Source organism: Schistocerca piceifrons, chromosome 2 (genome assembly GCF_021461385.2).
Source record: "Schistocerca piceifrons isolate TAMUIC-IGC-003096 chromosome 2, iqSchPice1.1, whole genome shotgun sequence".
Classification (NCBI taxonomy): Eukaryota; Metazoa; Arthropoda; class Insecta; order Orthoptera; family Acrididae; genus Schistocerca; species Schistocerca piceifrons.
In genome coordinates this window covers 645783210-645796858 of record NC_060139.1, presented here as the reverse complement: position 1 = coordinate 645796858, position 13649 = coordinate 645783210, and the positions used below count along the sequence as shown (strand labels likewise).

The 13649-nt window shown below is 47.1% G+C and overlaps 3 non-coding genes across 3 annotated transcripts; all 3 read right to left on the bottom strand.

The window, feature by feature from the left end:
- Window positions 1-1677: 1677 nt before the first annotated feature.
- Trnas-gcu lies at window positions 1678-1759 on the bottom strand. Its single transcript has one exon. It is a non-coding gene; the product is annotated as a tRNA-Ser (tRNA).
- An 806-nt stretch (window positions 1760-2565) lies between these two features.
- Trnas-gcu lies at window positions 2566-2647 on the bottom strand. Its single transcript has one exon. It is a non-coding gene; the product is annotated as a tRNA-Ser (tRNA).
- A 7144-nt stretch (window positions 2648-9791) lies between these two features.
- Trnas-gcu lies at window positions 9792-9873 on the bottom strand. The gene has a single exon. It is a non-coding gene; the product is annotated as a tRNA-Ser (tRNA).
- Window positions 9874-13649: the final 3776 nt, after the last annotated feature.

Here is a 13649-nt window from a genome sequence, read left to right as displayed (position 1 = left end):
AGAGGCATCCGAGGGAGGGGGACTGCTACCCCGTTCCGCGGATCCCTTACGTTTCGGTTTTTTACGAACAGCATTAACGTTCGGCTGAACGCGTAACTTGCGTCGGCTGACGGGCAAGGAAACTTCAGCCGCCGGTGACGTAGGAGGGTCAAGTTCTGTATCCGACACCACCCGCGCCGGTCCACATGCGGGATCCGGGGTCGCGGGGGAAACATCCGACAAAACGGAATGGTCAACACCTGCACTAGCTTCCGGCAAACATGGACTGCACGGAGGCGAAACGTGAGCAGGAAGGTCCGAGGCCGCAGAGTTGGAAGGAAGCGGAGCAGCTCCGCTGGCAGAGGTATGGGGCAGCGAAGCAGGAAGTTGTCGCGGCTCCACTTGTTGTGACATCGAAGTCGGTTCGGAAGACGGCGCCAACAGGCCCGACCGACGACCCGACTCGAGAGAAGCTGCGTCGGAGGCCGGAGGGGCGCCAGCAGCCGCCACCGGAACCGCTACCTCAGGAGGGCAGGGAGCAGCTACAGTACACAGTGGCTCGGAGGATGCCGGTCGCTCGGACTGGGGCATCTCAGGGAGATCCTCATCCGTACTATTTCCATCGTGTGGGCGACGCCTCTTATTATTCAAAAGTGGCACACCCACCTGAGGGACAGACGGAACAACATCAGATTTAGCACGCAAAGGAGGAAATTCTGTATCAGGGGTGCGCAAAACCTGTGGCGGGGCGCTACTACCACTGGACTGTGCTACACCAAGAGCAGAACCACCTGCAACGAGGTCAGCGACCGTTAACTTGCGACGCTGTTCGAGAGAATTTTTTAAAACAAAAAAGCCTCCGCGGACAGTCGGTACGCACGTGACCACTTTCATTGCACAAAAAACAGGTGCCCACCTGACCACTATATGTTACATGGACACGATATCCACCGATCTGCAGGTGAGATGGAATATTCTGCTTAACGTGCATTTCGACTGAACGAATACCACTGTAACATTGCAGGCGATGTTGGCTTGACCAGCGTTCAAGGCGAATGCTCTTTACATCACCATACTTCTGTAGACCCTCCTTAAGATAGACATTATCCACCTCCGGTGGAAAGTTGTAAACACGAACATTGGTATACGTGATGGAAGCATTGGAAAGCAGCACGGTACTTACAGAATCATCCCGATGCCGAAAGAGAACTTGATGACCATATTTAGAAAGAATTTTATCAACCTGAAGTGGGTCCATAAACTTAACAAAGAAAACATACAGTTCGGTATCAAAATAAGCAGTGTGCACCTGATCCGAATGAACACCAAAGGTATCTACCAACCAATCATGAATCTCAAGAGAACTAGGTTGCACATGGCGGGTTGACTTGTCAAAAGCAAAACTAACTGTAGCCTGACGAGGAATAACCTGGGACGACATTTTCAAAATATGCGGTCGAAACCGCTACACAAAAAACACTGAAATAAGGACAGAAAGTAACACAAGGTACGAAACAACGACGGAGAAACACTCACAGAAGTTGCAACACAACACGTAAACAAAAACGATAGTCCACTATACGTAACGCTACGGCGGAGCGGAAGACTAGGCACGTCCACACTGCACGGCGTCTAAAGCGGAACGCGTTTCGCACGGAGAAGGAGTGACCGCAAACGCGTGCTTCACGTAAAATTCATCGACGAGGATGGGATTCGAACCCACGCGTGCAGAGCACATTGGATTAGCAGTCCAACGCCTTAACCACTCGGCCACCTCGTCTGCTGGTACAACAGCTGTGTCTTGGGCTAGTGCTTGCGGAAAGAAGACATTTGTCGATTCGAAAACGCATTCAAAACATCGTACTGGGCCGGTGTTAACGTCTAATTCCAAGCCGCAGTGCAGCCGACCAAGCTCCCACTCGCGAATCGTTTAATGACAGCATCCGTCCACGTCGATATCCGATCGGGGCAAAATCACCGGCCCACCTATTTACTGCAGGAATAAGCATTGTATCGACATGCAGTGTCGTCTAATGCAAATGAGAAAGGTGCTGTGCATTCTTTTCCAAGACTTACTGCAACGAAACGTACAGCTCGATACGCTACACTGATATTGCTTGCAAGGTTTTGACGTTCCCCCTAGCCCAAGATTGTCCTGCTGTTTGCGATGGAGCTTGGTGTTTGGTCGGCCACTAGCGACGGATGGCTGCAAAGTCAAGTCTCTCCAGTGGGCCCTGCCAAATCGCTTCTGTAGATGGCGACAGTTGTGCTACAGATGGATTATTATAGGCTCGATACGTTAAAATGACTGCGACAGGTATGCACTTAAATATAAATTAGAGCTCGTCGTTCGCAAATACCAACATACTCGTAGCTGCAGCCGAAATTTGATTGGTTTGTAGATCTCGAAATGATGTTTAATTCGAAGGGCATACGCTATGGAATGTTGTGCGCTTTCTTCTGGTGGGCAGTTTTGTCTCGTATTTCATACACACGCTATTTGCCACGTACACGCGTCGTTGTTACTACTGAGTGGCGTTTCGCACGGAGGAGTGACCGCAAACGCGTGCTTCACGTAAAATTCATCGACGAGGATGGGATTCGAACCCACGCGTGCAGAGCACATTGGATTAGCAGTCCAACGCCTTAACCACTCGGCCACCTCGTCTGCTGGTACAACAGCTGTGTCTTGGGCTAGTGCTTGCGGAAAGAAGACATTTGTCGATTCGAAAACGCATTCAAAACATCGTACTGGGCCGGTGTTAACGTCTAATTCCAAGCTGCAGTGCAGCCGACCAAGCTCCCACTCGCGAATCGTTTAATGACAGCATCCGTCCACGTCGATATCCGATCGGGGCAAAATCACCGGCCCACCTATTTACTGCAGGAATAAGCATTGTATCGACATGCAGTGTCGTCTAATGCAAATGAGAAAGGTGCTGTGCATTCTTTTCCAAGACTTACTGCAACGAAACGTACAGCTCGATACGCTACACTGATATTGCTTGCAAGGTTTTGACGTTCCCCCTAGCCCAAGATTGTCCTGCTGTTTGCGATGGAGCTTGGTGTTTGGTCGGCCACTAGCGACGGATGGCTGCAAAGTCAAGTCTCTCCAGTGGGCCCTGCCAAATCGCTTCTGTAGATGGCGGCCTCACTTGAAACAAACTGTCGGAACACTACAAATGGATTATTAAAGGCTCGATACGTTAAAATGACTGCGAGAGGTATGCACTTAAATATAAATTAGAGCTCGTAGTTCGCAAATACCAACATACTCTTAGCTGCAGCCGAAATTTGATTGGTTTGTAGATCTCGAAATGATGTTTAATTCGAAGGGCATACGCTATGGAATGTTGTGCGCTTTCATCTGGTGGGCAGTTTTGTCTCGTATTTCATACACACGCTATTTGCCACGTACACGCGTCGTTGTTACTACTGAGTGGCGTTTTGCACGGAGAAGGAGTGACCGCAAACGCGTGCTTCACGTAAAATTCATCGACGAGGATGGGATTCGAACCCACGCGTGCAGAGCACATTGGATTAGCAGTTCAACGCCTTAACCACTTTTTTTTTTCACAATGGGAAGAATCTTGTACACTGAATTTTGTAGCATATGGTGATAGGCAAAAGTTTTCATGTACTGCTGCACGGAGAAACAAAAATTTGGAGGAGCTGGGATTTGAACCCAGGACTTTCTGCATGCGAAGCAGACACTCTACCACTCTAACGAATATATCTATTGAAAAAAATATTAAAGAATATCCACAACACAGCCACTTCAAAAGAAGTACTGTACTGAAATTAAAATCCTACAACTTGACTATATAATGTAGACTGCTTACTGAAATAAAGATTAAAACACGAAAACTTCAGTCCTGGTGTAGAGAAGAAACATACATAAAGGCGGCAAATCCAGAAACAGTATAAAAGAAAATGGCTCACACAGGTGACCTTAGCCAACACCCTCTCTTTCAAATGTCAGGCTAAGCATATTGGCAAAATCATCTCGGAGGCCTGGCAATCGCAAGCGCTGCCAGTAAGCAGTAAGCATGTACTGCCGAAACGCTAGGTGTCCATCCTCTTCATGACAACTGTTGACAAAATGTACGAAATGGCCAATCAACCACATGACGGTATGGAGCTTCGTCCGCGGAAAAAAGGAAGAATCGGGCCGGACGATGATGTCAATAGTATAAGCGGCTTCAGCAGACCTAGTGACAAAAGCAAGTTGTTTCCTGAGCCAACGCCAATTAGCAAGGTGCCCACAGCAGGTGAATCGATGTTCAAGGGTATCCAGGAGACCACACCGAGTACAGGTGTCCGTGTCAGAAAGACCAATACGGTGCAGTCGTACATTGGTGGGAACCAAATTATTTATTACCCTATACCACGTGGACGCCACGGCCATAGAGTGGATCGGCAGACTAACATTCTTCCAGACGTTCCTCCAGGACACAGATGGAGACGCCAGTTCTATTGGATTGGGACCGGCCAGCCCCTCCCAGCGGGCAATCAAGCCCTTGGTCGTTGGCACCGGTCGCCGCAAGAAGACGTCACCGAGGTAACTCACCGCAATGTAAAATTCCCGAATATGTTTCAACTTAAAATTTAGGCGTCCGACATCGACAGGTGGAGCAAGGCTCGCCGGACGCACAACAGTAAAAAGCCTGGATGTAATTGAAGTCACTTCTTGCGTAACAATTAGAGTCGTTCGGCGGACGTACAAAGCAGACGCCTTGCGAGTAATGTCAGAGAGGCCCAAGCCTCCGGAGATACGCGGTTTCGTCATAACGTCGTAACGTAACTTGAATAGATGGCCCTTCCATATAATCCTGCTAGACAATTGGCGCAACCTTTTCGCCACCATCATGGGAAGTGGGAACAGCTGAGCAACATAATAAGCTTTACATAGAACGTAGGTGTCTAAAATTCTGACTTTTTGCAAAATGGTAGCAGAGCGCTGCTCATGGACCATCAGAGCCCCCTGTATCTTCTCGGTGACAGATTTCCAATTGAGAGCCGCCATTTTTAGAGGACACCGATCAATGATAATCCCCAAGGACGTATGGCGATCAACAAAAGTGGCCCAAGGGACATCAGCATCGCGAAATCCTCGAATATCAATGAACTTACATTTACCCTGATTGAGACGCGCTCCAGAGACACGACAGTATGCATCAACTGCCCCTTTCAACAACGGGATATCATCACGTTGACGGAGGAGAACAACGACATCATCCGCATATGCCTTAACAGAGAGCTTCCCACCAGAGAGGGACATACCCTGAAGCTTGAGAGCAATAGTCCGAAGCAGCGGTTCCAGGGACAATACGAATAAAGACATAGAGAGCGGACTACCCTGAGGCACTCCGCGGCGGATAGCAATGGGCGGCGTCAGCTGCCCATTGACTGACACCCGAGCTGTTATTCCCCTATACAAATTGCCAAGAACACCACGTGATGAAGCGTTAAAACCTATTGTACCTAAAACACGATCTAAAAACATATGACTGACGTGATCAAAAGCCTTATAAAAATCAAGGAAGGCAAAGGCACAATGTACGTTTGTAACCGCCGCAACCGAGACAACATCCCGATATTCGGCTACTGGTGTCAGAATAGATCTATCATGAAAACAACATTGATGTTCACCAATCACACCCCGAAGCAGAGAAGACAACCGCTATTGAGCGCTCTAGCAGCTGTCTTATAGTCAAAATTCAGCAATGTGAGCGGACGAAGATTGGCAGCAGATAAACGACCAGAGGACTTTGGAATTAAAACTATTTTCCCTACTTTAAAATCGGCAGGCACATCCATCCCCCTGACAATCTCGTTTAAAATCTGCGTAAAAATGCCACCCAAAAGAGGCCAAAAACGGAGGTAAAATTCTTTAGGCAGGCCGTCTGGACCCGGCGATTTACTGGACGGAGAGCGAGCAATCAGATCGAAAACATCATCTACCTGGAACTCCCGGAGAAATTCGCCGTTCGCGTCAGGCGCGATCGTCGTAGTTAGATCCGCAAGGACATCATCCGAAAGAGACTCACCAGAATCATCGGCAGAATATAGACTACTGTAATACTGGTGAAGAGCACGAATCATTTCCTCCTGTGCAATAAGCTGCCGACCATCATCCACCGTAAGAGAAGAGATGAAGGAGCGACGACGACGAGTCTGATGCCGTAGCAGGTGGTACAAGGATGTCAGTTCACCTTCAACAAGAGAGTGAGGTTTCGACTTAACTCGCAGACCATCCATCTGTCGTCGTTTAAGGCTCAAGAGCTTGGCTTTAATACGACGAACATCATGGATCCGCAGAGGAGAGGTACCCGCCGCGTCATATAGTTCACGCAGGACCGAGTAGTAATATTCATACGTGTTCTTAAAATCACGCGCCCTTGCAGCACAGTAAAAAATCAAAGTCTGACGAATCTTGGGCTTGGCAAAAGCAGTCCACCAAACCAGCAAGGAGGGGTAACACGGAACAGAGCGAAGACATCGCTCCCACACGGCACTTATAACATCATCTATAGCACTGTCGGCAAGGTGGGAAACATTTAACATCCACTGGGAACGATAAAGTTTTGCAGGTTGGTGACTAAGATTTACAGTTGCAGTAAAAGCACAATGGTCAGAAAAACTAGTAGGAATAACATCGACAGAAAGAATTTTATCACATAAAAAATTAGATAAATAGAATCTGTCGAGTCTACTGCATGAGGACGCGGTAAAAAACGTATATTTCACCAGGGTTGGATATTTGTGTTCCCAAACATCACACAGATGCATCGTACGAACTAAGTCATGTAAATCACGGCAATAATTAAAATTGGGGGACTGGTCTTCAGGGCGTAAAACACAATTAAAATCGCCTCCGAGCAGGAGACTCCGAGGACTCTGGCGCAATAGATAAATAAGCTCTTCTTTATAAAAGCGCGATCGAGCCACAGTGTGACCCGAACCAGAGGGGGCATACAAAACAACGAGGCGGAGATCAAAAAGACGACAACCAATCCCACGGCCAGAGTCAAGGAATTCAATGTCAGTAATAGGAATGCCCTCTCGAAAGAAAAGAGCAGTTCCTGTTGAATATTCCGGCGCGACATTAAAAACAGTTTGAAATCCAGGTAGAGAGAGATCAGAAAATAACACTTCCTGCAAAAACACTACGTCCGCACAGGCGTCGTAAATAAACTGCCTCAAAGAGGCAATGCGAACGTCGGACTCAATACGGTTAACATTTAAGGTAAGAAAGGTGTATGCTTGAACCATAGAGAGAAAGCGAGAAAAGAAATCACCTACACCGACGCACCAGCGTCACAGTCCATAGCAGGGGAGGCGGAGGCATCCGAGGGAGGGGGACTACTACCCCGTTCCGCGGATCCCTTACGTTTCGGTTTTTTACGAACAGCATTAACGTTCGGCTGAACGCGTAACTTGCGTCGACTGACGGGCAAGGAAGCTTCAGCCGCCGGTGACGTAGGAGGGTCAAGTTCTGTATCCGACACTACCCGCGCCGGTCCACATGCGGGATCCGGGGTCGCGGGGGAAACATCCGACGAAACGCAATTGTCAACACTTGCACTAGCTTCCGGCAAACATGGACTGCACGGAGGCGAAACGTGAGCAGGAAGGTCCGAGGCCGCAGTGTTGGAAGGAAGCGGAGCAGCTCCGCCAGCAGAGGTATGGGGCAGCGAAGCAGGAAGTTGTCGCGGCTCCACTTGTTGTGACATCGAAGTCGGTTCGGAAGACGGCGCCAACAGGCCCGACCGACGACCCGACTCGAGAGAAGCTGCGTCGGAGGCCGGAGGGGCGCCAGCAGCCGCCACTGGAACCGCTACCTCAGGAGGGCAGGGAGCAGCTACAATACACAGTGGCTCGGAGGATGCCGGTCGCTCGGACTGGGGCATCTCAGGGAGATCCTCATCCGTACTATTTCCATCGTGTGGGCGACGCCTCTTATTATTCAAAAGTGGCACACCCACCTGAGGGACAGACGGAACAACATCAGATTTAGCACGCAAAGGAGGAAATTCTGTGTCAGGGGTGCGCAAAACCTGTGGCGGGGCGCTACTACCACTGGACTGTGCTACACCAAGAGCAGAACCACCTGCAACGAGGTCAGCGACCGTTAACTTGCGACGCTGTTCGAGAGAATTTTTTAAAACAAAAAAGCCTCCGCGGACAGTCGGTACGCACGTGACCACTTTCATTGCACAAAAAACAAGTGCCAACCTGACCACTATATGTTACATGGACACGATATCCACCGATCTGCAGGTGAGATGGAATATTCTGCTTAACGTGCATTTCGACTGAACGAATACCACTGTAACATTGCAGTCGATGTTGGCTGGACCAGCGTTCAAGGCGAATGCTCTTTACATCACCATACTTCTGTAGACCCTCCTTAAGATAGACATTATCCACCTCCAGCGGAAGGTTGTAAACACGAACACTGGTGTACGTAATGGAAGCATTGGAAAGCAGCACGGTACTTACAGAATCATCCCGATGCCGAAAGAGAACTTGATGACCATATTTAGAAAGAATTTTATCCACCTGAAGTGGGTCCATAAACTTCACAAAGAAAACATACAGTTCGGTATCAAAATAAGCAGTGTGCACCTCATCCGAATGAACACCAAAGGTATCTACCAACCAATCATGAATCTCAAGAGAACTAGGTTGCACATGGCGGGTTGACTTGTCAAAAGCAAAACTAACTGTAGCCTGACGAGGAATAACCTGGGACAACATTATCAAAATATGCGGTCGAAACCGCTACACAAAAAACACTGAAATAAGGTCAGAAAGTAACAAAAGGTACGAAACAACGACGGAGAAACACTCACAGAAGTTGCAACACAACACGTAAACAAAAACGATAGTCCACTATACGTAACGCTACGGCGGAGCGGAAGACTAGGCACGTCCACACTGCACGGCGTCTAAAGCGGAACTGACCACTCGGCCACCTCGTCTGCTGGTACAACAGCTGTGTCTTGGGCTAGTGCTTGCGGAAAGAAGACATTTGTCGATTCGAAAACGCATTCAAAACATCGTACTGGGCCGGTGTTAACGTCTAATGCCAAGCTGCAGTGCAGCCGACCAAGCTCCCACTCGCGAATTGTTTAATGCCAGCATCCGTCCACGTCGATATCCGATCGGGGCAAAATCACCGGCCCACCTATTTACTGCAGGAATAAGCATTGTATCGACATGCAGTGTCGTCTAATGCAAATGAGAAAGGTGCTGTGCATTCTTTTCCACGACTTACTGCAACGAAACGTACAGTTCGATACGCTACACTGATATTGCTTGCAAGGTTTTGACGTTCCCCCTAACCCAAGATTGTCCTGCTGTTTGCGATGGAGCTTGGTGTTTGGTCGGCCACTAGCGACGGATGGCTGCAAAGTCAAGTCTCTCCAGTAGGCCCCGCCAAATCGCTTCTGTAGATGGCGGCCTCCCTTGAAACAAACTGTCGTGCTACAGATGGATTATTATATGCTCGATACGTTAAAATGATTGCGACAGGTATGCACTTAAATATAAATAAGAGCTTGTCGTTCGCAAATACCAACATACTCTTAGCTGCAGCCGAAATTTGATTGGTTTGTAGATCTCGAAATGATGTTTAATTCGAAGGGCATACGCTATGGAATGTTGTGCGCTTTCATCTGGTAGGCAGTTTTGTCTCGTATTTCATACACACGCTATCTGCCACGTACACGCGTCGTTGTTACTACTGAGTGGCGTTTCGCACGGAGAAGGAGTGACCGCAAACGCGTGCTTCACGTAAAATTCATCGACGAGGATGGGATTCGAACCCACGCGTGCAGAGCACATTGGATTAGCAGTCCAACGCCTTAACCACTCGGCCACCTCGTCTGCTGGTACAACAGCTGTGTCTTGGGCGAGTGCTTACGGAAAGAAGACATTTGTCGATTCGAAAACGCATTCAAAACATCGTACTGGGCCGGTGTTAACGTCTAATTCCAAGCTGCAGTGCAGCCGACCAAGCTCCCACTCGCGAATCGTTTAATGACAGCATCCGTCCACGTCGATATCCGATCGGGGCAAAATCACCGGCCCACCTATTTACTGCAGGAATAAGCATTGTATCGACATGCAGTGTCGTCTAATGCAAATGAGAAAGGTGCTGTGCATTCTTTTCCACGACTTACTGCAACGAAACGTACAGCTCGATACGCTACACTGATATTGCTTGCAAGGTTTCGACGTTCCCCCTAGCCCAAGATTGTCCTGCTGTTTGCGATGGAGCTTGGTGTTTGGTCGGCCACTAGCGACGGATGGCTGCAAAGTCAAGTCTCTCCAGTAGGCCCTGCCAAATCGCTTCTGTAGATGGCGGCCACCCTTGAAACAAACTGTCGTGCTACAGATGGATTATTATAGGCTCGATACGTTAAAATGACTGCGACAGGTATGCACTTAAATATAAATAAGAGCTCGTCGTTCGCAAATACCAACATACTCTTAGCTGCAGCCGAAATTTGATTGGTTTGTAGATCTCGAAATGATGTTTAATTCGAAGGGCATACGCTATGGAATGTTGTGCGCTTTCATCTGGTGGGCAGTTTTGTCTCGTATTTTATACACACTCTATCTGCCACGTACACGCGTCGTTGTTACTACTGAGTGACGTTTCGCACGGAGAAGGAGTGACCGCAAACGCGTGCTTCACGTAAAATTCATCGACGAGGATGGGATTCGAACCCACGCGTGCAGAGCACATTGGATTAGCAGTCCAACGCCTTAACCACTTTTTATTTTTTTTTTATTTTTTCGGTCTCCTTCCTCCCCTTCAACCCATCCTTTACGCTGGCCAAGTGTTGCCTGCTCGGCCCGGCTCTCCGCCTTTAAGAATGAATTAACTTGATTATGTGGAAATGCGCTTCTTCTGAACGACGAACGAAGTATGCCCCTTCTGTTGCCTTTGTTTGCAACATGGCTTGAATAAAAATAAATGTAAATTCCATTGAGAAGGCAGTCTCATAATTGTTGTGGAAATGTAACTGCATCTGTAAATTTCGTTCTCCGTGCGTGGAAAAACGGAAAGAAGCAAACTCATTATGGCTGATAAGTATAATTTCCTTTGTCAGAAGGTAATGAAGTAAAATAGGCTTCTTCTGCTTGATTTTACACTTAATTAACATAAATGTGTCTTCTTGTGAAAAGAAAAGGAAAGAAAACAGAAAGTAAATAAATGGCGTATACCAGTTTCATCACTGTGTTTCTCCGAAACCAAAGTAACAGATACACATAGGCTTAATTGGTGTATACTGATGATCTTCTCTGACTACTTTCTGTTGGAAATCCTCCTCCTGCTACGTGTAGAACAAACTTTAACCAAAAATCATTCGTCTAATATACGAAATGCTTGAATGTGCAATGTAAATTACGCATTTCTAATGGTTACAGGATTGTTTTAGTTAAAAAGTTTGCGTAATTTTCTTTGTATTTTTTAGTACACATCAACTTGTGGTGCTCAGTTGTAAGGTATAGCCAGAAGTCCTCCCTATTGCTTGATTCTTTTGTTAGGACGTAATGCATCGCTTGGCCTTTCAACCAGTTAATTGCATTTCGTTTTGTTTTAGGGTAAGGTATACCGTCAGGGTTTAAAAATTCAGCAGTCGTAACGGCATTGGGCGTAGTTCTGCTGACGCTCGCTATCTTTTGTCTTATGTAGAGCCATATTTCTTTTACCCTGTCACACAGCAATCTATGCTCTTCGGTATCTGGTATTTTACATAATGGACACAGCGGTGACTCGGCCAATCGAATAGAGGGAAGTTTAGAGTTCGTCGTAATTTTTCTGTTTACAGCAAAGTACCAGGTCGATTTGACATACGTTGGCAAGTTCCGGCAGTGAATATTTTCCCATATTGTTTCCCAGTTATAACAAGGATACTTTTGTTCTACGTCGTTTCTGGGTTTGTCTTTCATCAAGTTATTATAAAGTTCTTTTACTTTCATGATGTCTTTTCCAGGAATCCTTGCCTGTATATAGCTGTATTCTACGAAAAAGTATTTCAAGTGGTATAGTCCGTTGGGTATGTGTTGGACATTTATAGGTGCACTGACGTCAGCAGGAGCTATTTCGTGTAACAAATGTGCAGCAAGGGTACCACTTGGCTCTTTCCATTGTTTGTATGTGGTAGCAAGGTATAAGGCTTGCGCTTTTTTGCTGACATCGGTAAGATTTAACCCACCACATTTCGTAGGGAGCATCAGAATGTCATATTTGACTTTGAAAATACGTCCGCGGCTCACAAAGTGTCCTAGTGCAGATGCGATGCTTTTCAACAAAGTCGCAGGTGGTGGCAGAACTTGTGCTACATAATTAACTTTGGATGTGATGTATACATTTGCCACTGTTACTTTTTGAAGTTCATCGAGTTTCCTAATACTATGTGCTTGTACAGAGGCGCGTATGCTGTTAAGTAATTTTAGATAATTCGCAGCAATAGTGTGCTTGATAGTTCTTTTAAAATCTATGCCGAGACATTTCATGGTTACAAGCTCGCGTAACAGATCCTGCGTTTGCGTCCCAATTCCACGGCCGATGTTGAAAATCCCCGACTTTGTTCTATTAAGTTTTGCACCAGATGCCTGTTCATATTTTGTTACTATGCGTAGTGCGCTCTGTACTTCAGCGCCATTCACGACTAGGAAGCCAACATCATCAGCGTATGCCTTGCACACGATCTTTTCTCCATGTATTTGTAGTCCTTGTAGATGTTTCATAAGGGAGGCAAGCAGGGGCTCGATGGCGATGGCGAAGAGTGCCATTGACATTGGACACCCTTGCCTAATGGAGCTGGTGACGTCAATCGGGCGGCTAATGTGTCCATTGATGACAAATCTGGCTGAGTTGTTTGTTATTGTATTTCTTACTACCGCAATGAATCGAGGTGGGAAGCCCATTGCGCCCATGGTGCGAAGGAGAAAACTATGATTAACTCTGTCGAAGGCTTTGTCAAAGTCGAGTGAGATGAGTGCACATTTTATTTTGCAGACGTCGGCCGTTGAGATTAGGTCCCTGTAATCACAGAGGGTCTGGAGAATTCTTCTGTCTTTGCCCACACTTGTTTGATAATGGCCAGTGACGCTGGTCATTGTGGTTTTCAGCCTGCGAGCGAGGATGCGGCCAAAGATTTTGTAATCGCTGTTTAAAAGCGTAATTGGCCTCAGAGCACTTACAGATTTCGTATTGATAGTTTTTGGCACTAGCACTACGAGTCCCTCACGAAATTCCTTCGGGATGTCATTCTCAGGGTTTAGCAGTTCGTTGCAGATGAGAGTAAACTTTCCTTTTACGAGGCCACTGAATCTGCGATAAAATTCTGCCGGAATTCCATCTGCCCCTGGAGCCTTATTTTTCGTGCTTCCATATATAGCTTCTTCGACGTCTTCTTCAGTCACTTCCGAGATGAGAGTTTGTGCTTCCGCGTGGGATACTTTGCCCTGGAGGTTAATCATTAACTCGTCTTGAAGCTGTTCGTCAACCGTCTGACTAGACATTAAGGATTCAGAATGCTGTACGATTGCCTCTTTAATCTCTCTTTGCTTCGTCAGCTTCCTTCCATCATCAGTTGTTATTTCAGATAATATCTTGCGAGCCGCCCTTTTGCTTTCACGAATGA